Raw genomic sequence first — 12618 nt, forward strand, 5'->3', positions numbered from 1 at the left:
CTCCACCGCTGATCTCCTCACCGTACCTCGCTCTCGCCTGTCGCGCCATCGACCCCCGGCCCACGTCATCCCCCGGGCCTGGAATGCCCTCCCTCTGCCCATCCGCCAAGCTAGCTCTCTTCGTCCCTTCAAGGCCCTACTGAGAGCTCACCTCCTCCAGGAGGCCTTCCCAGACTGACCCCCTTCCTTCCTCTCCCCCTCGTCCCCCTCTCCATCCCCCCCATCTTACCTCCTTCCCTTCCCCACAGCACCGGTATATATGTATATATGTTTGTACATACTTTTTACTCTATTTATTTATTTATTTATTTTATTTGTACATATCTATTCTATTTATTTTATTTTGTTAGTATGTTTGGTTTTGTTCTCTGTCTCCCCCTTTTAGACTGTGAGCCCACTGTTGGGTAGGGACTGTCTCTATATGTTGCCAATATGTACTTCCCAAGTGCTTAGTACAGTGCTCTGCACATAGTAAGCGCTCAATAAATACGATTGATGATGATGAGTGTCTCTACATATACTATATTTCAGCTGTGAATTTGGAGATTAAATTTGACCCTTTATTAACCTCTAGGTCTCTAAAGCCATTCACGAAATTTTAAATCATACCTCAGGAAAATAGTCAGAAAGACAGTGAAAGAACTTACAATGGACAGCTCCTTATCCCATGATTTTAATACCAGAATATTATGTATTGTTATATACATGTAGTGGCTTACAGTCACCAAAAAAAATTTGGAAGATATTCAGGATATTTTTATTTCCTGATGTAGTAAAACTCAGGTAGGAAAAGTAAATCCAATATCGTTTTCCTACCTTGTACTAATAAAATCTTTTTATATTAAATCAATCAACCATTTAACCAATCAATGTTATTTATTGAGTATTTACTATGTACATAATGGTGTACTAAGACTTGGGAGACCTTTGGATAGCTGCTTTGTACCCAGTGAAAGTGAGTACAATTTATAAAGACATTAAGTTTAGAGAGATGGGGCAATCATTTGCCTAGAAAAAACAGTTATATTTAAGTGAATTATGTAGATTTTCAAAAATATGAATGAAGATGTTGTTAATATGTAGAGTATGAGGAAAGCAACATAAACACCCTCTTTATTTTAAAATAGTTTTGGCAGGATGAGAAGAAACTAATTGCATGAACCAATGTATTTTGAATGCACTTCACTTTAACAATGTTTTCTTTTTCTTTGAAAATCCCATCATTTGAAAACATGTTACATAAAACTCATTCATCATAGTAAACTGAGAATAAAACAGCTTTTAATGTTCCTTACACCCTACATTTGTATTTGTAAATATTTCAAAATATTAAAATAGAGACTGCAAATGAATATATGTATATCTGCCTTTCTGATTCAAAAATGATGCTCCTGATGTATACAATTATATAACATTTTCCTTAGACAATAAAGACTTAAAATTTGGCCAAGAAAAATGACCTTTCTGAAAGTCAGTTGGGAGATTTCAGGTGAGACTGAAATCCTCAATTGCTTAGGTTTGAATACATTGACCTAATGGTGGGCTATGTTTTATATGGGCCATGTTATATATAATTTGAAATTTAAATTTCCCTACATGCACAATTAAATCCCTAGTTTTATCTGTGAGCTAGATGTCATCATTATGTGACATTTCTTAGAGAGTATGTTCCACTACTCATCCTGCTGATTTAATTTGCATTTTATGGCTATTTTCTTTTTTTCTTATTTGTTACTGTGAAATGTAGACCATAATGTCATTTCCTGGTTTTTGGAGCAAAAATGTACTCTCCCTGTTTAACTAGAGAGAGCAATGCTTGTGTCTCATGGAATAAAATTAATGAATGCTCATTATATTATTCTGCATTGATGGGATAGGTCATCTACAATAGATTCTCATTCTATTTCCTTTTCATACAGTACAGAACAGTTTGTTTTAGAACTGTACTTTACAAAGCAAGAAATGCTGTCCCTTATATGGAATTACCCAGCAAACTTAAACTGGCAAAAAAAAAAAAAATTGAAGCCGCAAATGGTGCCCTGATTTTCCATGTCAGGACAATGTTATACTCAAACTTCTTAAATTTAATATGGTGGGATTAAAGGAATGCTTTATATAAGATGGAGAAATTTATACAGTTAAGCAGAAAGAAAGGATGATTAATCCAGACCTACCCTAGGAAGCCTCTCCCAGGATCCAAGACATAGTAGAAGGTCCCTGAGATGACCAAATCTAAGATGGGACTTAGGACTGTTTACTTTTTGTTAACCATTAATATGATATGATATGATATGAAGGAGTTTAATAGACAGTGAGTAGGAAGATAAACAGAAGCACCTACCACTGTTGAAGTCAGACTGATGAACCAGTGGTAGTTGAAGAGGGGAAAAGAAATAGAGTGTCCGAAAGATCTTGGGCCAGGGAAATCTTGACAGGCAAGGGGATTCTTGCCTGGATTGTTATGATGCACAGCTGCAAAGATAGTCTGGAGGTCAGACTATCCTTTCTGGGCTTGGGCAAGGAACTGGAATTCAGAGAACATTAATTCTCTGAATTCCAATTCTTTCCCTGAGGAGGAAAATGAAAGGAAGAACATAAAGAAAAGAAATAAAAGAAGTTAATATAAAGAACGTAAGAACTATCAAATTAAGAATTAGAAGTACAATAAGCAATAATTGTCAAGGGAGTCAGTAAAGGGGAAAGGAAAGTGCAGCTGTAAATGTGACATACAGCCATTCTCCCTTGTAGAGCTCCTTCACAATAGTGCTATTGAATCCCGAAGCCAGGATAACTTACCATCGCTCTCAGGCTCACTGATAAAGTTGCAAAAGTTTACCTTGGCTTAAACACTCCCCTTTTTCTTTTTAACTTTCGAAGTCCTTTGACTCTCCTAAACTCTGATTAAATCTCATTTCAATTCAGCATTAGAAAACAGCTTCCACCTAGTTTGTTAGCACAGGTACCTTTTTAATTACTAGGATGAGAAAGGTAACTTTTAAAAAAAAGTATTTACATATATATACTTGAAGAAATAGAATGCAAAATATTTTCTTTTTGGTATATAGTTATAACGCTATTTGATCATGTTACTATTTACCACTTTAAAAGATATATATCATTTTGGGTACTTCTTTAAGTGTTTACTATATGCAGAGCACTGCACTAAGCACTTGGGTGAGTACAAAACAACAGAATTAGCAGTCATGCTCCTTGTCTGTAACAAGCTTATTAACATACTATTTCCTATGGGGCATTACTTGCTTAGGGCTTTTTCTCTTAACATTTCATTTACATGGAAAAAATCAAGAGCAGCAATTGGAGCCTCTGGCCTGGAACACCCTTCCTTTTCAAATCCGACAGACAGTTACTCTCCCCTGCTTCAAAGCCTTACTGAAGGCACATCTCCTCCAGGAATCCTTCCCTAAGTCTCCTTTCCTCTTCTCCCACTCCCTTCTGCATCACCCTGACTTGCTCCCTTTGTTCCTCCTTCCTCCCAGCCCACAGCACTTAGGTTTATATCTATAATTTTTTTTTTACATTAATGTCTGTTTCCCCCACTCTAGACTGTAAACTCGTTTTGGACAGAGAATGTGTCTGTTTATTATTGCATTGTACTTTCCCAAGTGCTTAGTGCAATGTTTCGCACACATCAAGTGCTCAATTAATGCGATTGAATGAATGAATGAATCAATCAATCAATCGTATTTATTGAGTGCTTACTATGTGCAGAGCACTGTACTAAGCGCTTGGGAAGTACAAATTGGCAACACATAGAGACAGTCCCTACCCAACAGTGGGCTCACAGTCTAAAAGGGGGAGACAGAGAACAAAACCAAACATACTAGGAAAATAAAATAAATGGAATAGATATGTACAAGTAAAATAAATAAATAAATAAATAAATAAATAGAGTAATAAATATGTACAAACATGTATACATATATACAGGTGCTGTGGGGAAGGGAAGGAGGTAAGATGGGGGGGATGGAGAGGGGGACGAGGGGGAGAGGAAGGAAGGGGCTCAGTCTGGGAAGGCCTCCTGGAGGAGGTGAGCTCTCAGCAGGGCCTTGAAGGGAGGAGGAGAGCTAGCTTGGCGGAGGGGCAGAGGGAGGGCATTCCAGGCCCGGGGGATGACGTGGGCCGGGGGTCGATGGCGGGACTGGTGAGAACGAGGTACGGTGAGGAGATTAGCGGCGGAGGAGCGGAGGGTGCGGGCTGGGCTGTAGAAAGAGAGAAGGGAGGTGAGGTAGGAGGGTGCGAGGTGATGGACAGCCTTGAAGCCCAGGGTGAGGAGTTTCTGCCTGATGCGCAGATTGATTGGTAGCCACTGGAGATTTTTGAGGAGGGGAGTAATATGCCCAGAGCGTTTCTGGACAAAGATAATCCGGGCAGCAGCATGAAGTATGGATTGAAGTGGAGAGAGACACGAGGATGGGAGATCAGAGAGAAGGCTGATGCAGTAGTCCAGATGGGATAGGATGAGAGCTTGAATGAGCAGGGTAGCGGTATGGATGGAGAGGAAAGGGCGGATCTTGGCAATGTTGTGGAGCTGAGACCGGCAGGTTTTGGTGACAGCTTGGATGTGAGGGGTGAATGAGAGAGCGGAGTCGAGGATGACACCAAGGTTGCGGGCTTGTGAGACGGGAAGGATGGTAGTGCCGTCAACAGAGATGGGAAAGTCAGGGAGAGGGCAAGGTTTGGGAGGGAAGAGAAGGAGTTCAGTCTTCGACATGTTGAGCTTTAGGTGGAGGGCAGACATCCAGATGGAGATGTCCTGAAGGCAGGAGGAGATGCGAGCCTGGAGAGAGGGGGAGAGAGCAGGGGCAGAGATGTAGATCTGGGTGTCATCAGCGTAGAGATGATATTTGAAGCCGTGGGAGCGAATGAGGTCACCAAGGGAGTGTGTGTAGATCGAGAACAGAAGGGGACCAAGCACTGAACCTTGGGGAACCCCCACAGTAAGAGGATGGGAGAGGGAGGAGGAGCCTGCAAAAGAGACTGAGAAAGAACGACCGGAGAGATAAGAGGAGAACCGGGAGAGGACGGAGTATGTTAAGCCAAGGTCAGATAGCGTGTTGAGGAGAAGGGGGTGGTCCACGGTGTCAAAGGCAGCTGAGAGGTCGAGGAGGATTAGGACAGAGTAGGAGCCGTTGGATTTGGCAAGCAGGAGGTCATTGGTGACCTTTGAGAGGGCAGTTTCCGTGGAATGTAGGGGACGGAAGCCAGACTGGAGGGGGTCGAGGAAAGAGTTGTTGTCGAGGAATTCTAGGGAGCGCGTGTAGACAACTCGTTCAAGGAGTTTGGGAAGGAATGGTAGGAGGGATATGGGGCGATAACTAGAAGGTGAGGTGGGGTCAAGAGAGGGTTTTTTTAGGATGGGAGAGACATGGGCATGTTTGAAGGCAGAGGGGAAGGAACCAGTGGAGAGTGAGCGGTTGAAGATGGAAGTTAAGGAGGGGAGAAGGGATGGAGCGAGAGATTTCATGAGATGAGAGGGAATGGGGTCAGAAGCACAGGTGGCCAGAGTAGCACTTGAGAGGAGGGAGGAGAGCTCCTCTGAGGATACTGCTGGGAAGGATGGGAGAGTAGCAGAGAGTGTTGAGAGCCGGGGGGTTGGAGAAGTGGGGGAAGAGACTTTGGGGAGGTCGGACCTGATGGATTTAATTTTGTTAATGAAGTAGGAGGCCAGAATGAATGAATGAATGAATCAGTCTAGCGTTATTGAGACCCTTGGAAAAAGTCAAAGGTTCTCAGTGGGATTTCTGAAGAAAGCAAAAAAGACTACTGTCTTCTTATTTTGTTTTGGAAACCGGTGCAATATGTGTTTGGGGCCTGCTTCACTTTGTTTTGTAGAACCTTTCTGTCTGCAAATCCGGGAAGTGGGTTAATGAGACCTCAGGACCTTCCAAATAGCAAGCAGCTCCCTTGTTCTGCTCTTGATTCAGTCGAAGCAGGCAGTTGTGTCTCAGGTAGAGAATCCTTGCTGGGAGATCACTTTGCACCACACAAGTACAGTCCTTCAAGTCTGGGCAATGATGCGAGAAGGATATGCCTTGGTGGGTGGCATACTAATCCCCAAAACACTCTGCCTGTATGAACCCCTCAGTGGTACGTATAGGGTGAAATCCACATGGGCAAGGATTGCATCTTTTACAAGGGTGAATTACAACCTGGAACTATAGTCCTAGAGGTTAGATGACCATGTTTAAACCCTCCATCCTCCAGCTCCAAGGACCCCACCCATTTCATCATCAATGGTATTTGTTATTTATTGAGCACTTGTGTGCTCAGAACTCTGTCCTGAAGTGTTTGGGAGAGTGTAATGTGACAAATATTGGTAGACATGTTCCCTGCCCCCAGTGAGTTTACAGTCTAGAGGGGGAGATAGACCTCAAAATAAATTATAGATATGTACACAAGTACTGTGGGGGCTGAGGGTGGGCTGAATATCAAGTGCTTAAAGGGTAATAATAATAATAATGTTATTTGTTAAGCACTTATTATGTGCAAAGCACTGTTCTAAGTGCTGGAGGGATACAAGGTGATCAGGTTGTCCCATGTGGGGCGCACAATCTTAATCCCCATTTTACAGATGAGGTAACTGAGGCCCAGAGAAATGAAGTGACTTGCCCAAAGTCACACAGCTGATAAGTGGCGGAGCCGAGTTTAGAACCCATGACCCATGGAAAGAGGAACTCTTTCCACTGAGCCACACTGCTTCTCCAGCTGCATAGATATTGCAGAAGGAAGTAGGAATAGGATAAATGAGGGCTTAACTGGGGAAGGCCTCTTGGAGGAGTGTTATTTTAATAATGCTCTGATTGTGGGAAGAGTGGAGGTGTGTAGTCTATGAAGGGGAAATTCCAGGTCAGAAGTTCCAGGCCAGAGGGAGGATGTGGGCAAGGGAAAGGTAGATGAGATTGAGGTACAGTGAGTAAGTCTAAATCTGTGGAGAAAGCTCACCTAATGCTTAGGTTAGCCTGCTATTGCTATAAGCAGTGGGGTAAATTGGGTGGAACATTCGCAAAAACTGTGACTCAAGATGGGTCCAGTAAGGAAGGCTGAAGCCTATGGAGCCTATGGAGAAAGCACAAGGGCTGGCTGGGTATGAGGAAAAATCAAGCATCTTATAGACAAAATTATAGAACCTTTAAGTATCTTAATGACATAAATGTTTGCAGCCAAACAAAAGAGAGCTTAGCAATTGGGGCATTTTACTGCAAATTGACAAGAAACAGCTGAAATCTGTTGGTTGCAATCTAGCAGATGTTTTTTTTTTTAATCCTGTAATACTAAATCCTTGAACTTGGTTGCTGATTGACCCAGCCTGATTCATTTGCCTTTAGCTATTTAGGATTTGCAAGGATTTACAATTTAGATATTTGGACTCTGCAGAAATCTGAAGAGGGGAATAGGAGATAGCCTTGAAAAAACTCTGTTTTGTTCAATAAAATTACTCTTAATCTTATTCCTTTTAATGCATCAGGATAAAGAGCAGCTGTAATTGCTGTTGAATCAGAAAGATTCGCTTTCTCAATGTTGCCTAATTTAGTTGATCAAAAGCAAGAGTCCTCCCTACCACAGTATTAGTCTGCCTTTACTTCATGGCTAAACCCTTTCCTTCCCCCTTAGGACAACAGCAGTGTAAGGGAAGGCATTGGAGGTGGAAAGATCCTTGAAATGCCATATGTCAATCAAGCAGGGGTACTGATGAGAGGATTCCTGAGTCAAAGCTGGAAATTTTGATATGCAGCTGAAGAAACATTACTTTTGGCTCTATGGAACAATTTCCACTAACTCTAGTTTCACCCCCAATTTTAATTTTGTCCCTTGAAGATTTGAATCAAAAACTGATATTTCCAAGGGGAAAATGTTTTCAAAATAATTATACTTTCCCCATAAGAACTTGACTAGTATTCTCCAGAGTTTTTGCCAGTAATCTACTTGTCACATGAGAACAAAAATAACCCAAAGACATTTTTAAAAAAATTAAAGAATAAAACTCAATATGAAAACACAGTATTCAATAGGTCGTGGGCTTAAGACCCTTTATAAAAGTGGCAAGGCATATCATGAGACAAGACATATCTATTTCATCACATACAGTACTTCAATTCGGATATCCTCAAATTTGTACATGGGGAAAAAGATACGTTATTAAATTAACATTTTTGTAAAACCAAGCTATCTTGAATCTTACTGTTCTCAGAAGTTCTGACACATTGCATAAAGTCATAAGTGATGAAGGAGTTACTATGTGCGTGCCAGGGATGTGTTGATTATAAAAAATGTGGAATATAGTTTTGTCATTAGATCTAAAAAGTGACATAGTAATTATACATGGAACTACATAATAATCCTAAGTGTAATTGCAGTGCAATTTTTCTGACATGTATTTACTATCCATCTACACTGTAATTATTATGCATGGATTATGCTACCTTGCTTTTTTTTTCCATGATCTCCACTATTTCCTTTCTCTCTTCCTCAGAGATATAGAATTTTTCAGGGGTAAAATTTTCTTGCAAGTGTATGTTCTTTTAGTGCCCACCTTCATGCTGACTCTCCACATTTAATACAGATAATGTTACTATAACAGCAGCCTGAATATCAATTCACAAGGCACTCAACCCCATCTTTGCTTCCCAGTTAATCTAGGAAAGCAAGAGAGACATCCACAGGGTGTTTTTTTTTTCTAATAATAGGACAATTTATTCCATTCTTTCCTAATTCATTCTTTCTCCTGTTGATGATAAAGGGGCTCACTCATATAATTTGAGGAGTGCTGTCCCCCGACCTTTACCCAGAAGAACAGGTGCAATACTATGCTATGCTATACTATCTTAGAGTGTGCCAGAACATTCTAGCCTATGGCCACTCAGTGTACTGGATACCGGCAGAAGAAGGAAGTTCCTGACAGCTGCCCTGTTCTTGCCCATCAGCACTTTTGAATCTGCATTCCTCTAGCTTCTGGAAAACTACAGGATCTCTCCGAATCTGTAAACTCCTCTAGACAGGAAGTTCCTCTAGACAGCAAGTTCTCTGTGGCAAAGAATGTGCCTACCAATTCTTTTATAGTGTACTCACCCAGTAGTTTAGTACAGTGCTCTGCACACAATAAGCACTCTGTAAGTACCATGGATTGATTGATTGATTGAGTCACCCCGAGGAAACAGGTTCAGGCATAGGAAACATATCCTTGGAAGTTAGTGCAAGGAGGAAGGGAGTGGCAATTTCCTTTCAAATTACTGAGGCAGCTGCTGGGGTTGAGAGGCCATCTTAGGGGGAAGGGGACAAGCCTCCAGTACTTCATAAGCACGTGAGTGTGAAGAACTTGTGTGCAGTCAGCTGAAGGGATGGCAACACCTTTTGTCAATTTTCATTCACATGACAAGGCCGATGTGATGAACTGTCTTGTCATGGAGGGAATTCATAACACACCACGCCCTTCAGGCACATAATGGCACCTCGTCATGCAACCTGGGCCATGGCAAAAGCCAACATCTTTCCACTACTAGCAAGCAGATGAGCAGTGGTTGGAGTCTGAGTTTGCCCTGACATTCTCTATCCCTGTCACCCCATCAGGACTGTATCAATCAATCAATCAATAAATCAACGGTGCGTATTAGGCACTTACTGTGTGCAGAGCACTATACTAAGTGCTTGAGAGAGTACAACACAACAGAATAAATAGACATTTTCCTACCTACAAGGCCCATTCAGTCTCAAGGCTGTAAACTATTGTGTCTCCTTTCTAGACCCAGAAGCCCACAAAGCAAGCTACTTTGGAAGCTTACATCTAAAGAGACTTAAATAATTGTTCCTTAAAGAATGAATCTGATGTTTAAAATGTAAGCTGAACCTGCCTCAGCTAATGCTACCTTATCCCAGTGACCATTGATGTGTTCCATAAATGAACAACAATAACAAAAACATTTGTGACTGGGGTCAGCGACATCATTCATTCATTCATTCATTCAATCGTATTTATTGAGTGCTTACTGTGTGCAGAGCACTGTACTAAGCTCTTGGAAAGCACAATTCAGCAACAGATACAGACAATCCCTACCCAGCAACAGGCTCACAGTCTAGAAGGGGGAGACAGATAGCAAAACAAAACAAGTAGACAGGCATCAATAGCATTAAAATAGATAAATAGAATTATAGATACATACATATCATTAATAAAATAAATATAATAATAAATATGTACAAATATACACAAGTGCTGTGGGGTGGGGAAGGGGGTAGAGCAGAGGGAGGGAGTAGGGCCGATGAGGAGGGGAGAAGGAGGAGAGGAAAAGGGGGGCTCAATCTGGGAATGCCTCCTGGAGGAGGCGAGCTCTCAATAGGCTTTGAAGTGGGGAAGAGAACTAGTTTGGCGGATGTGAGGAGGGAGGGAATTCCAGGCCAGAAGTAAGACATGGGACAGGGGTTGATGGTGAGACAGGTGAGAACGAGGTATAGTGAGGAGGTTAGTGGAAGAGGAGCGGAATGTGCGGGCTGGTCTGTAAAAGGAGAGAAGGGAGGTTATGTAGGAAGGGGTGAGGTGATGGAGAACTTCGAAGCCAATAGTGTGGAGTTTTAGCTTCATGCAAAGTTTGATACGCAACCACTGGAGATTTTAGAGGAGGCAGATGTCATGCACAGAGTGTTTCTGTACAAAGATAATCCAGGCAGCAGAGTGAAGTATAGACTGCATCAGGGAGAGACAGGAGGATGGGAGATCAGAAAGGAGGCTAATGCAATAATCCAGTCGGGATATGATGAGAGATTGTACCAATAAGGTAGCAGTTTGGATGGAGAGGAAAGGGCAGATCTTGGTGATGTTGTGAAGGTGAGACCGGCAGGATTTGGTGATGGATTGGGTATGTGGGGTGAATGAGAGTGTAGAGTCAAGGATTACACCAAGGATGTGGGCTTGTGAGACGGGAAGGATGGTATGCCATCCACAGTGACGTGAAAGTCAGGGAGAGGACAGGGTTTGGGAGGGAAGATAAGGAGCTCAGTCTTGAACATGCTGAGTTTCAGGTGGTGGGCAGATATCCAGGTGGAGATGTCCTGACAGCAGGAGGAGATAAGGGCCTGGAGGGGAGGAGAGAGAGCAGGGGAGGAGATGTAGATTTGGGTGTCATCTGTGTAGATATGATAGTTGAAGCCGTAGGAGCAAATGAGTACACTAAGGGAGTGAATATACATGAAGAACAGAAGGGGACCAAGAACTGATCCTTGAGGAACCCTACAATTAGGGGATGGGAGGGGGAGGAGGAGCCCACAAAGGAGACTGAGAATGAATGGCCAGAGAGATAAGAGGAGAACCAGGAGAGGACAGAGTCCATGAAGCCAAGGTTGGATAAAGTGTTGAGCAGAAGGGGATGGTCAACAGTGTCAAAGGCAGCTGAGAGGTTGAGGAGGATTAGGATAGAGTAGGAGCCATTCCTGGATCATATTGGAGAAAGTTAGACATTTGTGTTGGAAAAGAATTATTTGATGCTTCGAGGAACCATCTTTGGGCCCCAGAACTAATTTATTAAGTTAGAGTGAACTGGAGACTCTGAAGTAGTAAATCAACTCCCAAAGATGTAACTCTCTAACAAGGTAGGTCTCAGTGGACAAAATCAGCCAGATAAGAGGAAGCCTCCTGATGTAAGCTATTGGGCCCTTTGGACATCTGGGCAGAACTTTTTTATGTCTTAGAAAGTTCTAGCTGACCACAAAATACATAAGGCACATACAGTTTTACGTAATGAAAGGTAGATATTTCTGAATAATGAGTCTCTTAAAAAGGTTCATCACTTCAAATAAAGGTTTCAGAATGATAAAGAGATTACACACTGATGTCTTTCAATTTAATCAGAAATTTATTGAGGTTATTGGAAGTAATATTAACAATCACATTGCCAAATTCTTGTCAGGGCAAGAAAGTAAAATGTCACTGTAGAAATAATCAAACACCACCTAATAGCACAAGCATAAGAAAGCACCCTAACTTGTAATTAAATGATACGTCTAATTTTCTAAATCTGACTGAACATCTATGAAGCAGATATTTGAAATAGAAAGTTTTAAAACTATGCTGAAAGTTTGCAAATTGGACTAACAAGGAAAAGGAATCACCTTAGAAATGAACGTTTATGGTCCCAGAAGTTTGAGAAAAATACAACCATTTTTAATAACACTTTTTCAACCAATCAATAGTATCTACTGATGCTTACTCTGTGCAGAATACTGTACTAAGAGCTTGGGAGAATACAATAGATTTAGCAGAAATGGCCCCTACCTTAAAGGAGCTTACAATCTAGAGGGTTAAACAGACACTAAAAGAAATTACAAATCTGGGGAAGCAGTAGAGTGACTGTTTTGGTGACATGGAAGTAGAAAAGTCAAAGTGTGAAGGTATATTGAATTGGGAGATAAGAAAATATTCAGGGAAGGAATCCTGGAGAAGATACTATTTCTAAAGGCCTTTGAAGACGGAGAGAGCAGAGACTTCTAGATATAAAGAGGGAGGAAATTTCAGGCACAAGGGAGAGTATGAGTCAAAGGTTGATTGCGAGATTGACAACAAGAAACAGTAACTTGATTGATTTAAGAGCTGTGAAGTGGGCAAGCTGGTGT

At 41.7% G+C, this 12618-nt stretch overlaps 1 protein-coding gene across 1 annotated transcript in view; it reads right to left on the minus strand.

The window, feature by feature from the left end:
- Positions 1-12618, minus strand: part of TMEM182 (transmembrane protein 182) — a 71714-nt gene that overhangs the window by 56057 nt on the left and 3039 nt on the right. The window lies entirely within an intron of this gene.

Source organism: Tachyglossus aculeatus, chromosome 2 (genome assembly GCF_015852505.1).
Source record: "Tachyglossus aculeatus isolate mTacAcu1 chromosome 2, mTacAcu1.pri, whole genome shotgun sequence".
In the NCBI taxonomy this organism is placed as follows: domain Eukaryota; kingdom Metazoa; phylum Chordata; class Mammalia; order Monotremata; family Tachyglossidae; genus Tachyglossus; species Tachyglossus aculeatus.